The sequence below is a fragment of the Canis aureus genome, chromosome 23 (genome assembly GCF_053574225.1).
Source record: "Canis aureus isolate CA01 chromosome 23, VMU_Caureus_v.1.0, whole genome shotgun sequence".
In the NCBI taxonomy this organism is placed as follows: Eukaryota; Metazoa; Chordata; class Mammalia; order Carnivora; family Canidae; genus Canis; species Canis aureus.
The window spans coordinates 52299145-52311532 of record NC_135633.1 but is presented as its reverse complement, the minus strand read 5'-3'; positions in this window follow the sequence as shown (position 1 = coordinate 52311532).

The following is a 12388-nucleotide window of genomic DNA, read 5'->3' as shown; positions in this document are numbered from 1 at the left end:
CAACAGGTTCATGTGAGGCCGGCTTGGGGACCATGGTCAAAAGGTCTACTTGAGGCTCAGGCGTGGAACACAGTAACTAGGTCCACGTGAATAACCGGTGGTGACAAGAGTCACCACGTCCAGGTGAGGCCCAGGTGGGGACCAGGTTCACCAGGTTCAGGGGAGGCCCTTGAAAGAACCAGAGTCAACAGTTCTACGTCAGTTGCAGGTGGCAACCAGGGTCAGCAATTTCAAGTCAGTACAAAGTGGGGTTCACAGTCACTAGGGCACGGTGAGACCCTGAGTGTGACCAGAGTCACCTGGTCCAGGTGAGGTCCAGTTGTGGAACACAGTCACCGGGTCCCAATTTTGCCCAGTTGAGGACCATGGTCAACAGGGCCAGGTGAGGCCCAGATGGGGACCGGAGTCCCCAAATCCAGGTGAAGCCCAGGTGGAGACCCCAGTCACCAGATCCAGGGTAGTCTCAGGTGCAGACCAGAATCACCAGGTCCAGGTGAGGTGCAGGTGGCAACCACACTCACCAGTTCCCGGGGAGGCCCTGGTGGGGACCAGAGTCACGAGGTACATGAGAAGCTAGAAACACTGCAGCCACCAGGTCCACATGATGTCCATGTGGGAACGAGAATCACCAGTTACAGGTGAGGACCAGGTGGGGATCCGACTCACCATGTCCAGGTGAGACCCAGGTGGGAACCAGTGTCACCATGTCCAGCTGTGGCTCACGTGAAGACCAGAGTTAATAGGTCCGGATGGGTCACTGTTAGTGAACAGTGTAACCATATCCTGATGCTACCCAGGTGGGGAACAGAGATATCAGGTTCAGGTGAGGTCCCGATGGGAACCACAGTCACCAGGTCAGGTGAGGCCATGCTTAGGATCAGAGTCACCAGTTACAGGTTAGGCCCAGGTAGAGCCAGGGTCACCTGGTACAGAGAGGCCAAAGTCATGGCAGAGTTACAAGGATCAGGTCAGTCCCAGTGGGAACAGAGTAACCATGTCCCGATGATGCCCAGATAGAACCAGCCTCACAGGTCCAGATGAGGCGCAGGTGTAGAGCATATTCACTAGGTCCCGGTGAGGCCCAATTGAGGACCAGAGTCACCAGGTCTTGTTGAGGCCTAGAGGGGTACCATATTCACCTGGTCTAGGTGACATCCAGATGGGGACCAGAGTCACCATGTCAGGGTGAGGCCAGAGGGGATCCAGAGTCAGCATGTCCAGGTGAGGCTCAGGTGTGGAACAGAGTATCCAGGTCATAATGGTCCACAGGTGAGGACCAGAGTCACCAGATCTGGGTGAAGCCCAGTTAGGATCAGAGTCAACAGTTCCAGTTGAGTCCAAGAAGGAGTCCACAGCAATCAGTTCCAGGTGGGGAAGAAAGTCAACAGGACTGGGTGAGGCCCAGATGGGGACCAGATTCACCAGGTCCAGGTGATTCCCAGGTGGCGACCAGGGTTACCAGGTCCGGGGGAGGACCATGTAAGGAACAGATTCACCAGGTCCAAGTGAGGCCCACGTAGGGACCTGTGTCACCAGGTATGGGTGAGCCCCAGGTGGTAACCCCACTCACCAGGTCCGGCTGAGGCCAACAGGCAGGCCATGCAGAGGAACCGTGTCCCGATGATGTCCAGGTAGGGACGAGAGTTACCAGGTCCAGGTGAGGCCAACCTGCAGGACATGCAGTGGAACCATGTCCCGATGGTGCCCACGTAGGTACCAGAGGGACGAGCTCCAAATGAGGCCCAGATGGAGAATATTCACTAGGTCCAGGTGAGGCCCAGTTGAGGACCAGAGTCACAAGATCTGGTTGAGGCCAAGAGGGGTACCAGAATCCCCTGGTCCAGGTGACATACAGATGGGGACCAGAGTCACCAGGTCAGGGTGAGGCACAGAGAGGCTCGAGAGTCATCATGTCCAGCTGAGGCTCAGCTGTGGAACAGAGTCACCAGGTACCAATGATGCCCACGTGAGGACCAGAGTCACCAGATCTGGGTGACGCGCAGATAGGATCAGAGTCACCAGGTCCAGGTGAGGCCAAGAAAGAGTCCACAGCAATCAGGTCCAGGTGGGGAACAAAGTCACCAGGACTGCGTGAGGCCCAGATGGGGACCAGATTCACCCGGTCCAGGTGAGGCCCAGGTAGTGACCAGAGTCCCCGGTTCTGGGAGAGGACCAGGTAAGGACCAGATTCACCAGGTCCAAGAGGCCCATGTGTGGACCTGAGTCACCAGGTATGGGTGAGGCCCTGGTGGCAACCCCACTCACCAGGTCCAGGTGAGGCCAGCCTGCAGGCCAGAGTCACCATATCCAGTTGAGGCCCTAGTGGGGACGGGAATCACAAGGTAAATGTGAGTCTACAAGAACACCACAGTCACCAGGTCCAGGTGTTGTTCATGTGGGAACGAGAGTCACCAAATCCAGGTGAGACCCCGGTGGAGACCACAGTCATCAGTTCCAGATTGCGGCCTAGGTGGGGGGACCAGAGTCATCAGGAAGAGTTGAGGCCAAAGAGTGGAGCAAAGTTATCATGTCCAGGTGACGCCCAGGTGGGGAACAGAGTAAACATGTCCCATTGATGCCAGGTGGGAAAAGAGTCACATGGTTCAGACGAGGTCTAAGTGAGGAGTAGATTCACCCGGTCCTGTTGAGCCTCAGTTGAGGACCAGTGTCCCCAGGTCCATTTGCGTCCCAGAGGGAGCCCAGAGTCACCCGGTTCTGGTGATGTCCAGGTGGGGACCAGAGTCACCACGTCAGGATGAGGCCCAGAGGGGGACGAGAATCACTAGGTCCAGGTGAGGCCCCGATATGGAACTGAGAAACCAGGTCCCATGATGCCCATATGAGGACCTGAGTCACCAGGTCCAGGTGAGGTCCCTGTGGGAACCAGTCACCTCGTCCAGGTGAGGCCCAGGTGGGTCCACAATCACCAGGTCCATGTGAAGCCCAGGTATATAAGAGAGTTCCAGGTCCCAATGATACCCAGGTAAGGACCTGAGTCTACAGGTCCAGAAGAGGCCCAAATATGGATCAGAGTCATTGTGTTCCAGGTGAGGCCAGATGGAGACCACAGGAACCAGGTCCAGGAGAGCCCCATATGGGAACCAGACCCACCAGATCTAGGTGAGGTCCAGGTTGGACCACAGTCACAAGGTCCACTTGAGTCGCAGGTGTCAACAGGATTCACCAAGTCCAGGTGAGGCCCAGGTAGCGACCAGTCACCAGATCCAGGTGCGGACCAGGTAATGACCAGATGCACCGGGCCCAAGTGAAGCCCAAGGGTTTACGAGAGTCACCAGGTAAGAGTGAGGCCCAGAGTGGGAACCAGAGTAACCAGTTTAGTTTGAGGCCCAGAATGGGACCAGAGGTCCCTGGTCAAAGTGAGGCCTAGGTGTGGAATAGAGTATCCAGGTCCCAATGATGCCTGGGTGAGGACCAGAGTCACTAGGGCCATGCAGGCCCAGATGGGGAAGAGAAGCAATAGGTCCTGTTGAGGCTTAGAATAAGACCACTGGTGAATAAGTCACCAATATCAGGTGAGCCCCTTGTGGGAACCAGAGCCACTCTATCCAGCTGAGTCCCAGGTCCATGTGAGGCCCACGTGAGGACCAGATTCATCAGGTCGAATTGAGGCATAGCTGGGGACAAGTGTCACTGGGTCTGGGTACGGCCTAGGTGGGGCAAGATTCAGCAGTTCTGAGTTAAGTCAAAGTGGGGACGAGAGACACCAGGTCCATGTGAGGCCAAACTGAGGACCAGAGTCACCAGATCCAGGTGAGGTCCATGATGGAAAGAGAGTCACCAGGTCCAGGAGAGGTCCAGGTGTGTACAAGAGTCACCAGATCCAGGTGAAGTCCCGGTGGGGAACAGAGTCACCAGATCCAAGTGAAGCCCAGGTGGGGACCAGAGTCACTAGGTCCAGATGAGGCCCAGGTGAGGACCAGAGTTTCCAGGTACACGTGAGGCCCCGGTGGGGATCAGAGGCAACAGGTTCATGTGAGGGCGGCTTGGGGACCATGGTCAACAGGTCTACTTGAGGCCCATGTGTCGAACACAGTACCAGGTCCAGGTGAGTCCCCGGTGGTGACAAGAGTCACCACGTACAGGTGAGACCCAGGTGGGGACCAGGATCACCAGGTACAGGGGAGGCCCTTGAATGAACCAGAGTCAACAGTTCGAGGTCAGGCACAGTTGGCAACCAAGGTCAGCAGGTCCAAGTCAGGCCAAAGTGGGTTTCAGAGTCATTAGGGCACGGTTAGACCCGGAGGCGGACCAGAGTCCCATGGTCCAGGTGAGGTCCAAGGTTAGACCGGAGGCGGACCAGAGTCACATGGTCCAGGTGAGGTCTAAAGTCACCGGGTCCCAATTTTGCACAGTTGAGGACCATGGTCAACAGGGCCAGGTGTGGCCCAGATGGGGACCGGAGTCCCCAAATCCAGGAGAAGCCCAGGTGGAGACCACAGTCACCAGATCCAGGGTAGTCTCAGGTGCAGACCAGAATCACCAGGTCCCGGTGAGGTGCAGGTGGCAACTACACTCACCAAGTCCCGGTGAGGCCCTGGTGGGGACCAGAGTCACGAGGTACATGAGAAGCTAGAAACACTGCAGCCACCAGGTCCACATGAGGTCCATGTGGGAACGAGAATCACCAGTTACAGGTGAGGACCAGATGGGGATCCGACTCACCATGTCCAGGTGAGACCCAGGTGGGAACGAGTGTCACCATGTCTAGGTGTGGCCCAGGTGAAGACCAGAGTTAATAGGTCCGGCTGGGTCACTGATAGTGAACAGTGTAACCACATCCTGATGCTACCCAGGTCGTAACCAGAGACAAAAGTTCCTGGTGAGGCCCAGGTGGAACAGAGATATGAGGTCCAGGTGAGGTCCCTATGGGAACCACAGTCACCAGGTCAGGTGAGGCCATGCTTAGGATCAGAGTCACCAGTTACAGGTGAGGCCCAGGTGGAGCCATAGTCACCAGGTCCAGATGAGGCGAAGGTGGGGAGCATATTCACTACGTCCCGTTGAGGCCCAGTAGAGGACCAGAGTCACCAGGTCTAGTTGAGGCATAGAGGGGTACCAGATTCACCTGGACTAGGTGCCTTCCAGATGGGGACCAGAGTCACCATGTCAGAGAGAGGCCCAGAGGGGATCCAGAGTCATCATGTCCAGGTGAGGCTCACGTGTGGAACAGAGTATCCAGGTCATAATGGTCCACAGGTGAGGACCAGGGTCAACAGATCTGGGTGAGGCCCAGTTAGGATCAGAGTCAACAGTTCCAGGTGAGGCTAAGAAGGAGTCCACAGCAATCAGGTCCAGGTGGGGAAAAAATTCACGAGGACTGGGTGAGGCCCAGAAGGGGACACAGATTCACCAGGACCAAGTGATTCCCAGGTGGTGACCAGAGTTACCAGATTCACCAGGTCCAGGTGATTCCCAGGTGTTGACCAGAATTACCAGATACACCAGGTCCAAATCAGGCCCACGTAGGGGCCTGTGTCACCAGGTATGTGTGAGGCCCAAGTGGCAACCCCACTCACCAGGTCCAGGTGAGGCCTACCTGCAGGCCATGCAAAGTAACCGGGTCCCGATAATGCCAAGGTAGGGACCAGAGTTACCAGGTCAAGAAGAGGCCAACCTGCAGACCATTATGTGGAACCATGTCCCGATGTTGCCCACGTAGGGACCAGAGTCACCAGGTCCAAATGAGGCACAGATGGAGCATATTCACTAGGTCCAGGTGAGGCCCAGTTGAGGACCAGAGTCACCAGATCTGGTTGAGGCCCAGAGGGGTACCTGATTCACCTGGTCTAGGTGACATCCAGATGGGGACCAGAGTCACCATGTCAGGGTGAGGCCCAGAGGGGATCCAGAGTCATCATGTCCAGGTGAGGCTCAGGTGTGGAACAGAGTATCCAGGTCATAATTGTCCCCAGGTGAGGACCAGAGTCACCAGATCTGGGAAAGGCCCAGTTAGGATCAGAGTTACCACTTCCAGGTGAGTCCAAAAAGGTGTCCACAGCAATCAGGTCCAGGTGGGGAAAAAAGTCACCAGGACTGGGTGACCAGAGTCCCCGTGTCTGGGACAGGACCTGGTAAGGACCAGATTAACAGGTCCAAGAGGCCCTCGTGGGGACCTGAGTCACCAGGTTTGGGTGATGTCCAGGTGGCAACCTCACTCACCAGGTCCAAGTGAGTCGAACCTGCAGGCCAGAGTCACCAGATCCAGGTGAGGCCCTAGTGGGGACCCAAGTCACCAGGTAAATGTGAGTCTACAAGAACACCACAGTAACCAGGGCCAGGTGTGGTTCAGGTGGGAACGAGAGTCACCAGGTCCAGGTGAGACCCAGGTGGGACGACAGTCTCCAGGTCCAGATTGAGGCCTAGGTGGGGGGACCAGGGTCATCAGGACCAGTTGAGGCCAAAATGCGGAACAAAGTTATCATGTCCATGTGAGGCTCAGGTGTGGAACAGAGTAACCATGTCCCATTGATGCCAGGTGGGAAAAGAGTCACAAGATCCAGACGAGGTCTAAGTGAGGAGTAGATTCACCAAGTCCTGTTGAGGCTCAGTTGAGGACCAGTGTCCCCAGCTCCGGGTGAGACCCAGAGGGGGACCAGAGTCACCCGGTACTGGTGATATCCAGGTGGGGACCAGAGTCACCACGTCAGGTTGAGGCCCAGAGAGGGACGAGAATCACTAGTTTCAGGTGAGGCCCCGATGTGGAACTGAGAAACCAGGTCCCATGATGCCCATATTAGGACCTGAGTCACCAGGTCCAGGTGAGGTCCCTGTGGGAACCAGTCACCTCGTCCAGGTGAGGCCCAGGTGGGACCACAGTCACCAGGTCCAGGTGAGGCCCAGGTATATAAGAGAGTATCCAGGTCCCAAAGATGTCCAGGTAAGGACCAGAGTCAACAGATCCAGGAGAGGCCCAAATATGGTTCAGAGTCATTGTGTTACAGGTGAGGCCAGATGGAGACCACAGGAACCAGGTCCAGGAGAGCCCCATATGGGAACCAGAGCCACCAGATCCAGGTGATGTCCGGGTGGGACCACAGTCACAGGTCCATGTGAGGCGCAGGTGGCAACAGGATTCACCAAGTCCAGGTGAGGCCCAGGTGGTGACCAGATTTCCCAGTTCCGGGTGAGGACTAGGTAAGGACCACATTCACCAGGTCAAGTGAGGCCCAGGAGGGGACCTGTGTCACAGGCATGGGTAAGACCCAGGTGGGAACCCCACTCACCAGGTGAAGATGAGGCCAACCTGCAGGCCATGCAGAGGAACCATGTCCCGATGATGCCCAGGTAGCGACCAGAGTTACCAGGTCCAGGTGAGGCCAACCAGCAGGCCATGCAGTGGAACCATGTCCCGGTAATGCCGAGGTAGGGATCAGAATCACCATGTCCAAATGAGGCCCAGATGGAGCCTATTAACTAGGTCTAGGTGAGGCCCAGTTGAGGACCAGAGTCACCAGATCTGGTTGAGCCCTATAAGGGTACCAGAATCACCTGGTTCAGGTGACATCGAGATGGGGACCAGAGTCCCCAGGTCAGGGTGAGGCCCAGAGAGGTTCCAGAGTCATCATGTCCAGGTGAGGCTCAGGTGTGGAACAGAGTCACCAGGTACCAATGATGCCCAGTTGAGGACCAGATTCACCAGGTCTGGGTGATGCGCAGATAGGATCAGAGTCACCAGTTCCAGGTGAGGCCAAGAAGGCGTCCACAGCAATCAGGTCGATGTGGGGAACAAAGTCACCAGGACTGGGTGAGGCCAGATGGGGACCAGATTCACCAGGCCCAGGTGATTCCCAGGTGGTGACCAGAGGTACCAGTTCCGGGGAAGGACCAGGTAAGGACCAGATTCACCAGGTCCAATTGAGGCCCACGTGGGGACCTGTGTCACCATGTACGGGTGAGGCACAATTGGCAACACCACTCACCAGGTCCAGGTGAGGCCAACCTGCAGGTGATGGAGAGGAACCGTGTCCCGATGATGCCCAGGTAGGGACCAGAGTTACCAGGTCCAGGTGAGGCCAACCTGCAGGCCATGCAGTGGAACCATATCCCTATGATGCCCAGGTAGGGACCAGAGTCACCAGGTCCAAATGAGGCCCACATGGAGCATATTCACTAGGTCAGGTGAGGCCCAGTTGAGGACCAGAGGCACCAGATCTCGTTGAGGACTAGAGGGGTAGGAGAATCCCCTGGTCCAGTGACATCCAGATGGGGACCACAGTCACCAGGGAAGGGTGAGGCCCAGAGAGGTTCCAGAGTCATCATGTCCAGGTGAGGCTTAGGTGTAGAACAGAGTCACCAGGTACCAATGATGCCCAGGTGAGTACCAGAGTCACCAGGTCTGGGTGACGCACAGATATGATCAGTCACCAGTTCCAGGTGAGGCCAAGAAGGAGTCCACAGCAATCAGGTCCAGGTGGGGAACAAAGTCACCAGGACTGGGTGAGGCCCTGATCAGGACCAGATTCACCAGGTCCAGGTGATTCCCAGGTGGTGACCAGAGTTACCAGTTGCGGGTGAGGACCAGGTAAGTACCAGATTCACCAGGTCCAAATGAGGCCCACGTGGGGACCTGTGTCACCAGGTATGGGTGAGGCTCAGGTGGTAACCCCACTCACCAGGTCCAGGTGAGTCCAACCTGCGAGCCATGCAGAAGAACCGTGTCCCGATTATGCCCAGGTAGGGACCAGAGTTACCAGGTCCAGGTGAGGCCAACCTGTAGGCCATGCAGTGAAACCATGTCCCGATGATGCCCAAGTAGAGACCAGAGTCACCAGGTCAAAATGAGGACCAAGGGCAACCCCGGTGGCGCAGCGGTTTAGCGCCGCCTGCAGCCCAGGGCGTGATCCTGGAGACCCTGGCTCGAGTCCCACGTCAGGCTCCCTGCATGGAGCCTGCTTCTCCCTCTGCCTGTGTCTCTGCCTCTCTCTCTCTCTCTCTCTCTCTCTGCATCTCTATGAATAAATAAATAAAAAAAATCAAAATGAGGACCAGATGGGGCATATTCACTAGGTCCCGGTGAGGCCCAGTTGAGGACCAGAGTCACCAGATCTGGTTGAGTCCTAGAGGGGTACCAGAATCACCTGACCCAGGTGACATCCAGTTGGAGACCAGAGTCATCAGGTCAGGGTGACACACAGGGAGTTTCCAGAGTCATCATGTCCAGGTGAGACTCAAGTGTGGAACAGAGTCAACAGGTACCAATGATGCCCAGGGTAGGACCAGAGTCACCAGATCTCGGTGACGCGCAGATAGGATCAGAGTCACCAGTACCAGGTGAGGCAAAGAAAGAGTCCACAGCAATCAGGTCCCGGTGGGGAACAAAGCCACCAGGACTGGGTGAGGCCCAGATGGGGACCAGATTCACCAGGTCCAGGTGAGGCCCAGGTGGTGACCAGAGTCCCCGGGTCTGGGAGAGGACCAGGTAAGGACCAGATTCACCAGATCCAAGAGGCCCACGTGGGGACAGAGTCCCCAGGAATGGGTGAGGTCCTGGAGGCAACCCCACTCACCAGGTCCAGGTGAGGCCAGCCTGCAGGCCAGAGTCACCAGATCCATGTGAGGCCCTAGTGGGGACCAGAGTCACCAGGTAAATGTGAGTCTACAAAAACACCACAGTCACCAGGTCCAGGTGTGGTTCATGTGGGAACGAGAGTCACCAGGTCCACGTGAGACCCAGGTGGGGACCACAGTCACCAGGTCCAGATTGAGGCCTAGGTGGGGGGACCAGAGTCATCAGGACCAGTTGAGGCCAAAGTGTGGAGCAAAGTTATCATGTCCAGGTGAGGCCCAGGTGGGGAACAGAGTAACCATGTCCCATTGATGCCAGGTGGGAAAAGAGTCACAAGGTCCAGACGAGGCCTAAGTGAGGTGTAGATTCACCAGGTCCTGTTTAGGCCCAGTTGAGGACCAGAGTCCCCAGCTCCGGGTGAGTCCCAGAGGTCGACCAGAGTCACCCGGTTCTGGTGATATCCAGGTGGGGACCAGAGTCAGCACGTCAGGGTGAGTCCCAAGGTCGGACGAGAATCACTAGGTCCAGGTGAGGCCCCGATGTGGAACTGAGAAACCAGGTCCCATGATGCCCATATGAGGACTTGAGTCACCAGGTCCAGGTGAGGTCCCTGTGGGAACCACTCACCTCGTCTAGGTGAGGCCCCGGTGGGACCACACTCACCAGGTCCAGGTGAGGCCAAGTTATATAAGAGTGTATCCAGGTCCCAAAGATGTCCAGGTAAGGACCAGAGTCAACAGGTCCAGGAGAGGCCCAAATATGGATCAGAGTCATTGTGTTCCAGGGGAGGCCAGATGGAGACCACAGGAACCAGGTCCAGGAGTGCCCCTTATGGGAACCAGAGCCGCCAGATCCAGGAGAGGTCCAGGTGCGACCACAGTCACAAGGTCCAGGTGAGGCCAAGGTGGCAACAGGATTCACCAAGTCCAGGTGAGGCCCAGGTGGCGACCAGTCACAACAGCCAGGTGCGGACCAGCTAAGGACCAGATTAACCAGGCCCAAGTGAAAACCAAGGGGTGACCAGAGTCACCATGTAAGGGTGAGTACCAGAGGGGGAACCAGAGTAACCAGTTTAGTTTGAGGCCCAGAATGGGACCAGAGGTCCCTAGTCAAAGTGAGGCTCAGGTGTGGAATAGAGTATCCAGGTCCCAATGATGCCTGGGTGAGGATCAGTGTCACTAGGGCCATGCAGGCCCACATGGGGAACAGAATCACTAGGTCCTGGTGAGGCATAGGATAAGACCACAGTCACCAGTATCAGGTGAACCCCTTGTGGGAACCAGAGCCACTTGTCCAGCTTAGGCCCAGGTCCATGTGAGGCCCACGTGAGGACCAGATTCATCAGACCGAATTGAGGCATAGCTGGGGACAAGAGTCACCAGGTCTGGGTGCGGCCTAGGTGGGGCAAGATTCAGCAGTTCTGAGTTAGGTCAAAGTGGGGACGAGAGACACCAGGTCAGGTGAGGCCAAACTGAGGACCAGATTCACCAGATACAGGTGAGGTCCATGTTGGAAAGAGAGTCACCAGGTCCAGGAGAGGTCCAAGTGGGAACCAGAGTCACCAGATCCAGGTGACTTCCAGGTGGGGACCAGAGTCACCAGATCCATCTGAGGCCTAGCTGAGGACCAGAGTTACGAAATACATGTGAGGCCCCGGTGGGATCAGAGGCAACAGGTCCTTGTGAGGCCGGCTTGGGGACCTTGGTGAACAGGTCTATTTGAGGCCCAGGTTCGGAACACAGTAACCAAGTCCAGGTGAGTCCCCGGTGGTGACAAGTTTCATCACGTCCAGGAGAGGCCCAGGTTGGGACCAGGATCACCAGGTCCAAGTAGGCCCTGGAAAGAAACAGACTCAACATTTCGAGGTCAGGCGCAGGTGGCAGCCATGGTCAGAAGGGCCAAGACAGGCCAAAGTGGGGTTCACAGTCACTAGGGCACGGTGAGACCGAGAGGGGGCCAAAGTCATCTGGTCCAGGTGAGGTCCAGTTGTGGAACACAGTCACCGGGTCCCAATTTTGCCCAGTTGCGGACCATGGTCAACAGGGTCAGGTGAGACCCAGTTGGGGACCAGAGTCCCCAAATCCAGGTGAAGCCCAGGTGGGGACCAGAGTCACCAGATCCAGGTGAAGCCCAGGTGGGGACCACAGTCACCAGATCCAGGGTAGTCTCAGGTGCAGACAAGAATCACCAGGTCCAGGTGAGGTGCAGGTGGCAACCACACTCACCAAGTCCCGGTGAGGCCCTCGTGGGGACCAGAGTCACGAGGTACATGAGAAGCTAGAAACACTGCAGCCACCAGGTCCACGTGATGTCCATGCTGGAATGAGAATCACCAGTTACAGGTGAGGACCAGGTGGGGATCCGACTCACCATGTCCAGGTGATACCAAGGTTGGTACCAGTGTCACCATGTCCAGGTGTGGCCCAGGTGAAGACCAGAGTTAATAGGTCTGGCTGGGTCGCTATTAGTGAACAGTGCAACCATATCCTGATGCTACCCAGGTGGGTACCAGAGACACCGGGTCCTGGTGTGGCCCAGGTGGGACGAGAGACACGGGGTCCAGGTGAGGTCCCGATGGGAACCACAGTCTCCAGGTCAGGTGAGGCCATGCTTAGGATCAGAGTCACCAGTTACAGGTGAGGCCCAGGTGGAGCCAGAGTCACCTGGTACAGTAGAGGCCAAAGTCAGGACCAGAGTTACCAGGATCAGGTCAGTCCCAGTGGGGAATAGAGTCACCATGTCTCGATGATGCCCAGGTAGAACCAGAGTCAACACGTCCAGATGAGTCGCAGGTGGGGAGCATGCTCACTAGGTCCCGGTGAGTCCAAGTGAGGACCAGATTTACCAGGTCAAGTTGAGGCC